General features: G+C 37.4%; 1 long non-coding RNA gene across 1 annotated transcript; it reads right to left on the reverse strand.

The window, feature by feature from the left end:
- Positions 1-1282: 1282 nt before the first annotated feature.
- On the reverse strand, positions 1283-11682 carry LOC110214614 (uncharacterized). Its single transcript, XR_002326308.2, has 3 exons — positions 11153-11682; positions 8207-8307; positions 1283-3035 (listed from the first exon to the last, which is right to left on the reverse strand). It is a non-coding gene; the product is annotated as an uncharacterized LOC110214614 (long non-coding RNA).
- Between the last annotated feature and the right edge of the window lie 4243 nt (positions 11683-15925).

Raw genomic sequence — 15925 nt, forward strand, 5'->3', positions numbered from 1 at the left:
GGAATGGGATTATACTTAAAGATATTGAATACATCACAGAATCATTGCTATTTAACCTAATCATGTGTGTTATTCCCACACATGGTGAGAAAGTTCTTTTCTCGATTCCACTTGAAATCTCATCAGATCCCTTACAAAGCTACTACAAAGCACTGAGACATAAACATGAATATGAAATAACTCAAACCTTTCTTCTGAGCTGATAGATGTATCAGTCTCCTCTCATAATCTCATATTTTTCATGACCAAATAACAGTGTCTCAGGAATCTCATTACTTCTCTTTCTAGCCTTTCCTTTTCCAACCAGAATGGGAAAGAAATCACTTGGCAAGAGGAAGAGAGAAAAAGAGAAACAGTATGTCCTCTTCTAGTCTCTCTTCTCCAAGTGCAGGTCCTTCTACTGGTGTGACAGGTAAAAAAAAAAAAAGAAATCCCTATGATTGCTCCTCTTCTTCTTCCAATAAATTTCAGGCCCGTTGATGTGCTTTCCCAGATAGACCTGAACAATATCTTGACCTAATTCAGTTCTTCTTACTTAAATGCTAAGTGTTTAAACTTAACAGTTAAAATAAAATTAAGCATCTATTAGATATAGTGGTGGTCTCAAAGATGGACTATGATAGTCTTTTTGTCCTAAAAGAGCTTACAATCTCCTATTAGGTGTGGATCATGATGTACATATAATACAAGGTGTGGGGAAGGCAAGGACTGTGATAAGGGCAAAAAAGAGTGCTAAGCAAAGAAATTTCTTTTATGGTCTTAACTCTAGAGGCAAATGTTATGGTTGTGAAGCTGGCTTTCTGCTGGATAAGACCCAGGGAATTGCTGGTGGATGCTTTAATCCCCATTAAACAAGTGAGTATGATGATCAGAGTCACAACAAAATTAAATTGTTATGTAAGGTTTGTTGACGACTTTTGCCTGAATGTGAAGGTATGAAAGATGCTAGAAAACTTCTCTTCTTTTATGAATCCACATCTGGACATTTATTTTCCTTGTTAGCCTCCTTGTCTGAGCTAGTGGTCTCTGAACTTTGCTTATTGCATAAGCTATCAGTTAAAAAAAATTGTCAAACCTGCTTGCCCAACATATTTATATTTAGTTATTATTTCACTATATATGTTATAGAAGGGGTCCCAAAAGTTCAAGTATAATTTTAGGTATTAAAACTTTAAGCTATATGTGTAGTATATTATATATGTATGTGTACTACTAATACATGATGAACATTATAAACATATACAGAAACACAATTTTTAAAGAATCAAATACAAACTCAGAATGAAAAATATTGAAAAATTATTGGACTTTATTATATTTATTAGTGGTACTAAACATTTTTGTTCTCACTAAAATGTTAATAGTTGTAAGATCAACGCGAATAAATGTGCTTCATTATGTTAAAAAATTCATTGTTTAACACTGACACAGGGATTTAAATAAGCATAACACAAGGTAGAATTGTACATAATACAAGTGTGCATAAAACAAGGGCAAAAGAGAGTCTCTACTAATTGTTCTAATACAATTTAAGCAGGAACAGATTTCACTCAGTTGGAAAAATCAGAAAGACTTCATGGAGGAGGTGACACCTGAACTGTGTTTTGAAAGAAGTAAGGGATCTCACATAGCTCTCCCTAAGATCAGCTCTATTAGTTGAACCTACATGAAGTTTGTAGTTACCAGGATTCATTCAGAAACTATTTTTTTCTTTATGAAACTAGCATGATTGTCATTTACCATTATATTTCCCAGAGGAAAAAAATCTTCAAAGTCCTTCAAAAATCTTGGGTAGATATTTGGTGATTCTGAGGCTCTCTTTACACCTACTTTGCCAACTAGGTCTAGAATATCATGTGTTTTTCACAATCTGTTGGAGGCCCTTTGACCTCTCCTTCAGAAAATATTTTGGGAAAGAGATTTGTAGATTCAGCACTTAATGCAGTGTTGGATAGAGAAGTAGAAAGTCAATGTAAAAGTAAATTCAGTATCTCCCCAATATCACCTCAGAAAAACTGAGGCAAATAATTCATTGTGTTCCAGATGTGTGAATCTTTTTATTTGTTGTTGTTTCATAAAGGTAGAGCTTGCTATCTGTGCTTTGCTTAAAGAATATATTAATTATTGACATCTTGGTCCCATTCAAAGTTTCCTCCAATTCTTTTTGACTTACAATTTGTTTACATGTAACCTGCCGTAGTTTAAGAGCTTCTGTTTTATTCTGACTTGGGCAAAACCTCCCATCTTTTTGTAAAAATTAATTTCTCCTGCTCGCATGGAATTTTTTGACTTAGTACTAGATACTCACTCCAGAGGAAAACAAGGACCTAAGGTGATCAGGTAATAGTGAATGCCACTAGTGGACGGAGGTTAACAAGTCAGTCAACCACAATAATTATCTCCTTCTTCCTGGATCCCTTTTATTCACTAATAATCTCCTCCACAAGTATCACCTCCTCCCCAAGAATCAACTCCTCCACAAACATCACCTCCTCCAAAGGAATCACCTCCTCCACAAGCATTGCTTCTATTGCAAAAGCATCATCTCCTTTACAAGCATCACCTCCTCCCCAGGAATCATCTCCTCCAAAAGCATCATCTGCTTCCCAAGACTGGCCTCCTTCATAAACATCACCTCCCCAGGAATCACCTCCTCCCTGGAAACCACTAATTCTTGATGAATTGCGCTTTTGATGAGTGTTTCCTTGAGTCTTAGGGCATAAAAAACAACACAATAAAAAACAAAAAACAAATACAGAAGGAATAGCAATAATCATTATAGTAAAAATAGAATCCATGTTCTTCAGAAGGTAAGCACTTTCAACTTCAAAGCAGCATCAATAAGGACAGTATATAGTCTTGCCCTCTTATCCAATTAACTGCCAGACTTTTTCTTCTTTCCTGCTGCTGCTGTTTCTCAAAGACCATATAGTCACTTGTCCCTGAACTTCGTTGTTCATAACCAATATGTTTCCATTTCTTATAAATTCCCCCATTTCATGTTATTCAGAGATTCTTGTCTTTGATAGAAGCATCTGAAAAACAAAAACTCAGAAATAATAGGGAAATTAGATTTGAAGAGGAACAGCTTTGTCAAAGACACATGGGCTTTCTGAGCATTTACATTCATAAATGTCTGCAAAAGTTTTTTTTTTTTAACAAGTCATTTCCCAATTGATAAATGGTCAAAGTATAGGAACAGGCAGTTTTCAGAGGAAGAAATTAAAGCTATCTATAGTCATATGAAAAAATGCTCTAAATCACTATTGATTAGAGAAATGCAAATCAAAAAACCCTGAGGTATCACATCATACCTATCAGATTGGCTAACATGCCAAAACAAGAAAATGATAAATGCTGGAGAAAATGTGGGGAAATTGGAACACTAATGCATTGTTGGTGGAGTTGTGAACTGATCCAACCATTCTGGAGAGCAATTTGGAACTGTGTCCAAAAGGCTATAAAAATGTGCATGCCCTTTGACCCAGCAATAGCACTTCTAGGTCTATATGCCAAAGAGATTATAAGAATGGGAAAGGGACCCACATGTACACAAATATATATGGCAGCTCTTTTTGTGGTGGCAAAGAATTGGAAATATGTCTCATTGTTATCCTTCTCTCTAATGAAAGTGATTATTTCTATGATTTATTCTTTAACCCGTTCATTCTTTACGATTAAGCTGTTTAGTCTCCAATTAGTTTTTATTCTATGTTTCCATGGTCTCTTATTAAATATAATTTTTATTGCATTGTGGTCTGAAAAGGATGAATTTGCTATTTCTGCTTTTCTGCTTTTAATTATAAAAATTTTATGCCCTAATATGTGATTAATATTTGTAAAAGTATCATGTACCACTGAGAAAAAGGTGTATTCCTTTCTTTTCCCATTCATTCTCTCTGGACATCTATCACATCTAGCTTATCTAAAATTCTATTCATTTTCTTGACTTCTTTCTTATTTACTTTTTGATTAGATTTATCTAGTTGAGAGGGGAAAATTGAAGTCTCACTATTATAGTTCTACTATCTATTTCTATCTCTAATTCATTTAACTTTTCTTTTAAAAATTTAGATGCTATAGTATTTGGTACATTTAAGTTTAGTATTGATATTGCTTCATTACCTATGGAACTTTTTATCATGACATAGTTGAATTACCTTGTTTATTTCTTTTAATTAAAACTATTTTAACTTTAACTTTGCTGAGATAGTGATAACTACATCTGCTTTTTCTGCATCAGGTGAAGCATAATAAATTCTACTTCAGCCCTTTATTTTAACTCTACGTGTATCTCTTATTTTTAAATGTGTTTCACATAAATAACATATTGTCGGACTCTGATTTTTAATCCATTTTGCTATCCATTTTCATTTTATGGGTAAATTTATGCCATTCACATTCAAAGTTATAATTACTATTTGAGTATTTACCTCCATCCTATTTTTCCTCACTATTGTCCCTTTCAACTTCTCTTTTTATCCTATCCCTCCTCACACATCTAGTTTAGTTCTAACCACTACCTCTCTAATCTACACCCTTTTAAAGAATCCCTTCTTTATCCTTTTCCCTTACCTTCTTGTTCCTTATCCTTCCTACCCAACTCTCTAAGAATCTGTCCCTTATTCTCTCCCCTTACCCTTTTAAATCTTAATATAAACATCTTTCTATATATCCTTCTCTTATCCAGTCCCCTGGTCCTCTTATTTATGAGTTAAGATGACTTTTATACCCTTCTAGATGTCTATGTTTCCTCTTTAACCCAGACCCAATGAGAGTAAGATTCCAAAACCACCAGTTCTCCACCTCCACCTGCTTTCTTTGTATTGGTTCTTCTTTTCACACTTCATTTGTATGAGATAATTGCTCCTTTTTTTTTTTACCTTTTTCTACCCAGTTTTGTTTTTTAGAATCATCCCATCATACTCAGCTCAGCTCTAATTTTTTTTCAAGTTACTCAAATAATGATGACAATCTTAAGAATGCTGATAACATTTTAACATATAAGAAGTAAACAGTTTGGTCTAATTGAGTCCCTTATAATTAGTCTTTAATGTTTTCCATTTCTTTTGGATCTTATATATAAAATTTTTCATTGAGTTCTGGTCTCTTTGTCACAAATGCTTGAAAGTCTTTCAATTCATTAAACATCCATTTTTTTAAAAAATTTGGATTGCACTCAACTTTGCCAGGTAAGTTATTTTTGGTCACAACACCAGCTCTTTTTCTCTTTGAAATTTAATGTACCAAGATCTATAGCCTTTTAGTGTAGAAGATGCTAGGTCTTATGTAATCCTGATTACAGCTCCACAGTATTTAAATTGGTTTTTCTCTTATTGCTTGTAATATTTTCTTTTTAACCTGGGAGCTTTGAAACTTAGCTATGATATTCTGTTAAGTTTTCATCCTGGTATTTCCTTCAGGTGGTGATCAGTAGATTTTTTCCTGTTTTTACTTTACCCTCTCATTCTAGAACCTCAGGGAGATTTTCCTTAACAATTTCTTGTAATATTGTATCAAGATTATTTTTTATCCTAACTTTCATAATTTATAATTTTTTTATCATAACTTATATTGTCTCACTTTGATCTATTCTCTAGATCAGTTGTTTTTCTACTGAGATGTTGCACATTCTCTTCCATATTTTCATTCTTTTGATTTTGTTTTATCATTTCTTGGTGTCTAATAACATCATTAGCTTCCCCTTGCCCAATTCTAGTTTTCTAGGAGTTATTTTCTTCCTGAAGATTTTAGATCTCTTTTTCCAATTGGTTGACTTTCTTTTCATAATTTTCCTGATTTTCCTGGATTGATCTTTTTTTCCTAATTTTTTCTCCATCTCTCTTATTCGATTTTTTGAAAATCCTTTTCTAAGTTCTTCCAAGGGCTCTTTTTGGGCTTGTCAACATTTGAAGTTGCTGTTTGGGGTAGGAGTGGCTTCTTTTACTTCAGTATCTTCCTCTGTATAAAAACTCAGATCTTCTCTTACCCCATAGTAGCTACTATGGTTAGGTTCTTTCTCCTTTGCTTACTTATTTTTATTTTGTTTTATTTCATCTTTAGCAGTTTATTATTGTAATCAGAGTCTAGTCTTGACTTTTCGGTAATAGTGCCTCAGGCCCCAGGTCCTTCTTACTTTTATTTTCTGAATTCTGTCCTAGGGCTAAACTTCAAGCACTTCTCACCTTCTCTAAGCCAAAGCTAGGGCCCCTGCCACACTATCCCCAAAACAGTACTTTCTCTCTTTAGTACCACACTCACTGTGTGTGAGCTCACTCCTCAACCACAACCACAGTCCAAGACCATGTCTAGTTAGCACTGCTAGACCTGGCATCTGGAGACAGCAGAGGGTCTTTACATCTTCCTCTACTGAGCCTCCAAAAGTCAGCCTGGAGGTGTTTATGCTTCACTCTTAATCAAACCTCAGTCCCTGGAGGTCATGTCTTTCCTGAGGTCCCTTCAAGTTGTTTTAAGAGGGCAACTACTTTATCCCAATTTTTGCTTATTTTTGCCACTCTACTTTCATTTTGAGGCAATGTTCTGTCTCTTTGTGGAAGAAATTTGGAGAGTCTGGAATTTTCTGACCTACTCTACCATCTTCCAAGAATTCACTTGCCTATTACTTTTGCTACTCAATTATCAGGTGTACCTAGGAGCAAATCATCTGCAGTTTTGACTCACTGTTTCTAATCCTTTTATCCCCGTCATCTTTAACCCCCCCCCAATCTCACCCAAACCCTATTCCAATTTTTCCTGTGTCCTCAGAATTCTTGGTTTTTTATGAAAAAACTCCATCATTTACCTGCTTTCTCTGAGACTTGGCTTCTCAGGACAAGACTGCATTGTCAGTTGTCCTCTCCAGCATTTTTATTCACACTCCTGACACATTGGTCCTGGAGGGGGAGTTTGAATGCTTTCTTGCTCTCTAATTCTACTTCCAAACTCTCCTCTTGGCACCATCAGCAATCTCTCCCTCTTGAAGTTTACTTGATTAAAATTTTCTTCCCTAGTCAAATCATAGCGGCTATTGTAAATCAGTGTGGAGTTAAGCAATGGCTCCTTTCCACTCCTACCCATATACTAGAAGACTTTAATGTCTATGTTAATACTCCCTCAAACTCTAACCTTCTAATTCCTCAATTTCCTTAAGACTGATGAGGATTATGCCTTGCCTCCACCATAGCCACAGTAAAGGATGGTCAAACTCAGGATTTCACTCTTACTTATAGGTATCCATTTCTTTAATCTAGCATTCTGACATTCCTCTATAATCATAACCTCTGATCATCTCTCCTAAACATTTTATTTGTTTTCATCCAGATCTCTAATCCCTCCATCCTTCAGTATTGTCTTAGGCCATTAGCCCTGCTCTCATTTCACTTTCTTTTCTTCCCTATTCAAAACCTATAATTAACCAATTCAATTCCATGGTCTCAGCAGCTCTCAGATCCCTTCACCTTTTCACCTAAAACTGCCTATCCCTTGTCAAAACTTAGCCCTGAATTACTCCCATCATTTACCTCCTCTGCTCCTTATCATGCACTGCTGAAGAGACCTGAAGGAAGTCACTGTAAGGCAAGCTCTTTACTTTTCCCTAACTGATGCCCTACCAGAGGCCTCAAAGAAATTAGGTAAACTAGGTGGTGCAGTGGATACAGCGCCGGACCTGAAGTCAGGAGGACCTGAGTTCAAATTCGGCCTCAGACCAAACACTTGACACTCACTAGCTGTGTGACGCTGGGCAAGTCACTCAACCCCAATTGCCTGAAAAGGAAAAAAAAAGTGGCCTTCTTTTCCCCAGTCTCTGATAATGAGGTACCCTTTTTAATTGCAAAGATAAGTCCCTCTACATAAGTCCATGATTTCAATTCTTTCTGTCTTCTTTGGCAGATTTTCCCTTATATGAAGAAATCAAGTAGTGCAGTGGATTGAGTTCTGGGCCGGGAGTCAGAAACACCTGAATTCAAATCTCACCCAAGGCACTTACTACCTGTGTCCCCCTGAGCCTTTGTTCATCTTCCCTCAACTATAGAACTGGGGAGATAATAATAGCACCTAGCACCTACCTCCCAGAGCTGCTATAAGGTTCGAGTGTGTACAGAGTAGGCATTTAATTAAAATGCTTATACCTTTCCCTTACTCAAAACAACTTCGTGATTTAAACCCATTTTATCGCTGTTTCCTTACTTACAGTTTGATTCCTTACCTCATGCAGTCACCCTTGTTATCATCTTGTTAATCTTCATCCTCTCCTTACCAAATGGTTCCTTAACTATTGCCTTTAAACGTACTCAAGTTTCCTTCAACCTTAAAAAAAAAAAAACCTTCATTAGACCCTAACATCAACCCAACCTCTCCTCTCTTTCACAGCAAAACTGCTAAATAGAGCCATATCAGCTCCTTGCTCCTTGCTCCACTGCTCTTCCTCTTTAACTCAGTCTGGCTCCTAACTTCACTCAACTGAAACTTCTCTCTCCAAAATTACCAGTGATTTTAAAATTGCCAAATCACATGAGGTTTTCTTCATCCTCCTCCTTTTTCACATCTCTGCTCTTTTTGACACTGTTGACTGCCTTGTCCTTCTAGATACTCACATCTCTCTGGGGTTTGGTGATACCATCTCTCCTGATTCTGTTCCTAACTGTCTGGCCAGTGTCTCTCTATCACTTCTGTTGGTTTATCATTCTTTTCATTACCTCTAATTCTAGGTGTTCCCAAAAGGCCTATTTTGGAATTTCTCTTTTTTTTTTCCTTTTTCTTTCTTTATACTCCCTCTCTCAGTAACCTCATCAGCTGCCATGAGATTGAGTCATCATCTCCATGGGATGGGAGACATTCAGTCCAATGTCACCTTTCCTTTATATTATTGCAATATCCTCCTAACTGGCCTCCTTGCCTCAAGTCTCTCCCTACTCCAGTCTATCTTTCCAACAGAGAGTTGAGTGATTTCCTTAAGCACAGATATGACATGTCACTTCCATACTCAATAAACCAGTGGTTCCTATTGCCCCTAAAATAAAATATAAACTCCTCTTTTTAGTCTTTAACACCCTTTTCCATCTGGCCCAATCTATCTGTCCAGATCTGTTGAACATTACTTCTACTCCTACACTTTGGAATCCATTCAATTTTTTTCTCTCTTCTTATTACTCACATGTAACTCTCCATTTCCTATCTTCGTTCTTTGAGCTAGCCATCCCCAATGCCTGTATTGCATTACCTCTTGACTTCCACCTCATAGAATCCTTCTCTTCCTTGAAGATGAAGTTCTAACACCACCTCCTACATGAAGCCTTTCCTGATTTCCCCGACTATTGGTACTCTTGCTTGTGCTTATTCTTTTTATCATGATATTGTATATACTTATATACATACTGGTTTCCTTCCTTCTTAGAATGAAACTTCTTTTGAGTAGGGATTATTTCATTCTTTTCCTTTTTATCTCTAGCACCCACCAAGGTGCCTGACAAATACCAGGCACTTGATATTTGTTTGTTGATTGCTTGATTGACTATTGTAAATAATTGCCTTTATGTTTTAAAAATGCCAACTAAAGCATGAGAAACATTTCAAAAACAGATTATGACTAAAAGTAAAAACCAAAACAAAAAAACCCGAAAGAAATCATAATCATTACAGGGGTCGTAGCTAAAAATACTCAAGATAACTCTAGGCTGCATTCATAGTTCAGAGTATAGAGTAAGTAATGGGACATGGAGAAACTATAGTTTCCCCTGATCGGACCACATTTTGAGTACTGTTTCCAGTTCTGGGTGCCATATTGTAGAAAGGACATAGACATGGGTAGGAAAAAGAATTAAGCACAGGCCCTGAACTAAGTACTTTTTCTTTTTTACCAATAATATCTCATTTGATCTTCATAACAAGCCTCATAAGTAGGTATTATTACTATTATCCTCATTTTACTGAAGAGGAAACTGAAGCAAATAGAAATTAAGTGAATTGCCCATGGTCACATTGTTAGTAAGTGTCTGAGGCCATATTTGAACTTAGGCCAGAAATTAAGTGAATTGCCCATGGTCACACTGTTAGTAAGTGTCTGAGGCCATATTTAAACTTTGGTCCTCCCAACTTCAGGCCCACTGTGCCACCAAATGCCTTCTTCTTGCATTAGGTGCTGAGAATGGTAACCAAGAAGATATAGAAACTCAAGACCATGTCATATGGAGAGCTGTTGTATGAACTAGGGGTATTTAGTGTGAAGAAGAGAAGAGATGGGCGTAGTTGATGATGCCGTCAAATGTATAAAGAAATGTCATGGAAAAAGTAGTGGTCTTGTTTTACTCAGCTCTAGAATATGGAACTAGAATTCCTGAGTAGTAACTAAAGGAAGGTTGACTTCAGCTTCATATAAAAACATTGGGCTTGAAGTTGTAAAGAACCCCAGAGGCTATGTGGTCTCAATTCACCCACATTATAGATGAAGAAACTGAGTCCCAAAAAAAGGAAGTGACCTGTCCTAGACCATACAGCTAATAAGTGGCTAAGCAGATTTCCTGACTTTAAAGCCAGGGATCTTTGCATTAAACCAGCTTGATTCCTTTTAAATAAATCAGTGAATTTCTATGACTAAGTTGAGCTGGGAATCATTAGTTACCTGAAATATTACTTAAAATGTTATTTGTTCCACAGATGAAAAAAATGTCATAAGTGGCACAAGATTCATTTTCCTCATGGGTATCTGGAGAGCTAAGATTAATCAGGTAGGAAATGGCTTCATATTTTTAGTTTTTAAAAAAACTATAACACACTTCATATGTGCTTTCACTGGGGCCACACTTGAGGCCCAGAATGGGGGATAAACAGCCTACAGGCCTTCATTTCTTCTAACCCATACTCAAGCATTTTCTCCTCTAATCTTGCTGTCATTTTATACAGATGGTAAATATTCTCACACAGATGCAGTAAAACCCTTTTAGCTAATTGAAAAAGAAAACATATTCTCCTACCCAGGCCCTAGTTGTCTTATTTGTAAGGCTCAGGAATCAGATTATATGATCTCTAAGATCCCTCTCAACTCCCAAATTCTGAATCTATGAGTCCATGCATCCCACAAATGGGAACAGAATCATTGCTAGGTAAAGACATTCTTTATCCCAGCAGCCATCCCTGCTGGGTTTTGTTTGCTCACTTTGGTTGACTCTGAGCTGAGAAGTGTCCTGTTCCACGGGTCTCCAGCCTGCTTTTCGCTCTTCGATTTTCTGGCGGCTACCAGCAGCGTCCCTAGTCAGAGAGAAGGGCTGGATCTCCACGAAAGGTAGCTGGACACTGGCCTCTCAGTCTGGCGAACAGCAAAAGACGGCTTGGAAAAAGCAAGGTGTAAGAGGGACTAGGAGGCGCTCTTGGTTCCAGTGTGCCTTCCTTTGGCTGAGAGACAGCTGTTTTAAAACTTCAGCCACATATGAGAGGGGGTTTTTTAGTTTTGCCACATTAGAGGCCCTGAGGCAGCCTTTGTCCCACCCCTTCTGAGAATTCAGGGCACCTCCCATTTTTGAGCTGGAAATTTCACCCTTCCTTTTTTCTCATCCTGCAACCCGTGAAGAGCTCTGCTGGCTTTGCAGCCTGAAAAGGTGGATTTAAATCCCGCCTCTAACGTGCGCTAGCTTGTCATCCCCAACAGAATCACTTCTCAGTGTTCTAGGAAACTCGAAATTTCAGACAAGCTATTGATACACGTGGGTGGAGGAAGTTTCCTCATTTGGAAATTCCTTATACCTATGAAACCACAGCCTAGTGCCAATCCTAATGAAACCAACAGTAACCCACAGACTCCCTCCTTCCCAGATTTCAATAAAACTGGCTGTTTCTGCCAAAGTTGGCTGATGATCTATTTCCTCCCAGAAGGAATGTGCTGTCTTCTAACTTCTATTGTACTGAAGGAAGCAGAATCCCCTGAAGGTACTTTGATGGAGTAGGGCATTGGGGAACATAAAAGTTCCCCAAAATAGAGACTCATACTTGGTGGAATGAAGAGAGACCATATTTATTTTCTAGGGTTTAAAAACAATGTAATCCTTCTCCAAGTGCTAGTGAGCCTTCCACAGTCCTACTTTGTCTGGAACTGCTTCTATTAGCATTTTGAGCATTTTATAGCTTGGACAGAGAAAAGGCTGGGAAGATGGGCATCAAAATAATATCTTGTTTATATTTGTATTACCCCTTATCGTTTTTCTATTTCCTTCTTCCCTGTGAAGATGAAACAATTGAAAATTATCAATAAAGTCCCAGAAGAGGGGAGGCCTCTCCTTTTATGTAGGAAACAGGGCAAGCAATGAGGAGTGTATTAATATCTAATCAGGCAGCCTCCTAGCTGCCTCTATGAGAAATTACTTGGCCTGTACCTTCCTTGTCCCTCTATTTCTTCCTGCTACTCTCTCACTCCTCCACCACTCTTAACTCTGCCTCTGAGGAGGCTGCACCAGGCATTTCTGCTGGCCTTTGGCAGAGAATGTGTTGTGAGGGCAATATTAATATCAGGGCAAGGGAGGTAGGAGGGTCATAGTACATAGAAATGTATCTTCCTCTCTGGGGGCCTCAGCTGCCCAGGAAAATTACCTGGGTTCCAGTAATAGCAAATGGAAAGAAGAAGTAACTTGTAGCCACTTTTTTGCCTTAATTCTTATTATGCTTCCTCTTGTAGTTATTAGGGTTTTTCTGTTTGTTTGTTTATTGAGGTAATTGGGGTTAAAAGACTTGCCCAAGGTCACACAGCAAGTAAGTGTCTGAGGCCAGATTTGAACTTGGGCACTCCTGAGCCAGTGCTCTATCCAGTAATCCACCAAGCTGTTCCCTAGTTCTTCCTTTTTGGTCTTCTAAAGTTTCTTCCTCTTTATATAAACATTTATATGTTAATGGATTAATGGGCCTGAGTCACCCAACAATAATTAATAATAATAATAACTAGCATATATGTAATGTTAAGAGTTGCAAAATACATTAAATTTATTTAACAAACCTGTGGGCTTGAAAGAAATGGAAAATTACCCATAAAATATTCAGATCAACTGAACGTGAAACAATACAAAGAAAATAGGAATAAAAGAGCCACAAAGGTATGAAAGAGAAAAAAAAATTTGGTATGACACATTTATAGGTGAAACTTATCAAATGTTTAAAGAGCAAATAATATCAATGCTACACATATTATTCTCAAAAATTGAGAAGGAAAACAGTATACCAAGCCCCTAATAGGAGACCACTAGAAATTGATATTTTAGCCAGAAAAATATAAAACAGAAAAAAAGAGAACTAAAGATTGTTACTACTAATGAATTTTGATGAAAAAAAAAATTTAAATAAAATCCTAATAAAAATACAAAATATTTTTAAAAGACTATCCATCATTCAAAGTTGGATTTATTCCAGGAATGCAAAAATGTTTCAACATAAGGAAAATAAATTAAAAATCACATTTAAAGCAAAAAACATTCCCAACTGCATTGAAATGAAGTTATAAAAATGTTTTTTAAAACAAGCTCATGGTTCAGGTTAAGAACTCCTGCTCCATACTCCTCTCCATTATACAGCTGCCAAATGTTAAACACCAATCTAACCATGTCATGCCCCAGATTCAAAATCCTTCAGTGACTCTCTATTGACTCTAGGAAAAAATGTGAAATCCTAAACTTGTTGTTTAAACCCTTCCTCCATCTGCCTTCCACCCACCTTCCCAGTCACTTGTGATACAGTCTCCATTCCCCCTGAAACTGGCCTGCTAGCTCTTTCCTGAATACAATACATCTCCTGACTGTATGTATTTGCAAAAGTTTTTTCCCCCAAGTCCGGAATGCATTTCCTCTATCATAACTTCTTTCAAAGGACAGGGAGGGGCCATAAAGCCTGGTGATTCCGTCACGTTAACAAAGCTTAGGTGGCCCACCTTGATTGGTTTTCAGAGCACACTCCCTAGGAACTGCTTTGATTTTAAAAGGTCAGAATCTTTTGTCTTCTTACTATATTTTGAAGCAAGGTATGATCCACTAGGGTTTTTCCACAAGTGAATAAACATTTAATAAATGTAGAATTGGATTGAGTGTATTCATCTCTTTTTGGAGAGTAGGTAAATTTTCTTATTTGGCTTCCATTATCACTTCATCTTGTAATAATAGGGAAGAAGTGTCAGTGTTTGAAACTTCAACAACATACAGGACATTGTTGTTGTTAATGGAGAGGTCTAGCTGAGCACTATCTATCTGACAATTCCATAACGTCCTCCAAAGAAGGGACTATGTTTTCAGCTCCAGGGTCTCCTCCTTTGTGACAAGTGGCTACTCCATAGACATCAGAAGGGATATAGATGAGTTCTGAATAACCCTGGATAAGACTTCACATAAAGGAGAATAAATTCCTTTGGTTGGGGGACGAATGGGAATTAGAATGCTGACCAGTAGGTCTTACAAATGAAGCTTCCTTGTGGAAAGTGGCCAAAGTAAAATTTGGGATCCTGTCTTGGGGCTGATTCCAGGGGGATTTGTTGTAGCTGGAGCAGCATAGGATACAAAAAGTCACCAATATAATAGCAAATAAAGTCAGGATCACCCCCACCACCATGGTTTCCATGGTCTCTGAAGTCCAGGATTGCTTGGGATCAGTGTGATCTCAATAGCCCTCTTGCCTCATTCTCCAGTCCAGCTTGTTAATTAATGGAAAGGCTCTTTTCTCTTTCTTAATTGTGTATATTCTCTTGTTGGACAGTGGTTTATCCTCTTCCAAGACTCCACAGCTCACTGTTGCTCTATCTCTGTTGTCTATGTCCAAAAAATCCAGAAGAGCTTCATGAAAACTGAGGCCAGCCTCATTCAGCAGGGTGAAAGTGTCATCTGAAAGAAGACATCAGAATAATCACAGCATATTCAGTTTGGGTATAGTGCTTTATCAACAGCTTGTCAATGTTTGCCCTCATGGCTCCAGTTAAAGCAAATTCCTGGATGCAGGATTTCTAGAAAACTGGTACTCAGGAAGATGATATAATCTCAAGCTTTTTTATTATGCAACACCATAACCAGGCAAAACAAAACAAAAAAATACAATATCAATATAATCAATAGAGACTAATCCCCACATGCAAGAAACTTTCCACAGCCTGAGAGTGAGGGAGAAATGCTGGGAAGGAAACAGTCCAGGTTGTGGTTCAGGCGGCAAGATTATACACCCTAAGAATGGATTTGATTGAGAACAGGTAACTGGTGCCTGATGCAGGAAGAGGAGTCTCAGATATAGTAGGAAAGTTCTTTGGGTCACTTACTGATATCAAGTTTAGGTGAGGCTCAGGTAGGAGAAGTTTCTTTATTGGGACCATAAATTGGTAGGAGGATCAAATTTTAACTAAGGCAACAGTAGGAGATTGACTTAAGGCCCCTGGAGCAAGTCAAGAATTCATTCCATCAAAAAGTTGCAAATCTTATCCATTTGACACAGAGTTAACGGTGGAAAGGCACAAACTGTCTGTTTTGCCTAGGTTTCCATGGGTATTAGGACCATTTTAGACTAGCTCCTCCATACTGGAGTACTATCATTTATATATCAAATAATGACATCAAACAGTATAAAGTTTATAATTACCACACAATGCCATAAATTCCATCCTTTTGCTACCAGGGTAATATGATCTATTCTTCTCAATGTTGGGGCACATCATTTTTGACCCTCTTTGGGAAAGAGCATTGGGCTGGAAATTAGGAGATTTTCATTGTAGCTTTAGATTGCTTGTTAATATGATTTGAGTAAGTCACTTTGTATGGTCCTCCTTCCCCCACTGGCTACCCTGTCGGATGCTAGTGCCTCACTCACAAAAATCATTTTGTGTTTATTTCTATACACGTATACATTTATATGTTGATAATCATTTAAGATCAATTGATCCCCAATAAGGGCCAAATACATGAACTAATCTTTTCTGAGTGAA

Source organism: Phascolarctos cinereus, unplaced genomic scaffold (genome assembly GCF_003287225.1).
Source record: "Phascolarctos cinereus isolate Bilbo 61053 unplaced genomic scaffold, phaCin_HiC Scaffold_4;HRSCAF=312, whole genome shotgun sequence".
Lineage (NCBI taxonomy): Eukaryota > Metazoa > Chordata > Mammalia > Diprotodontia > Phascolarctidae > Phascolarctos > Phascolarctos cinereus.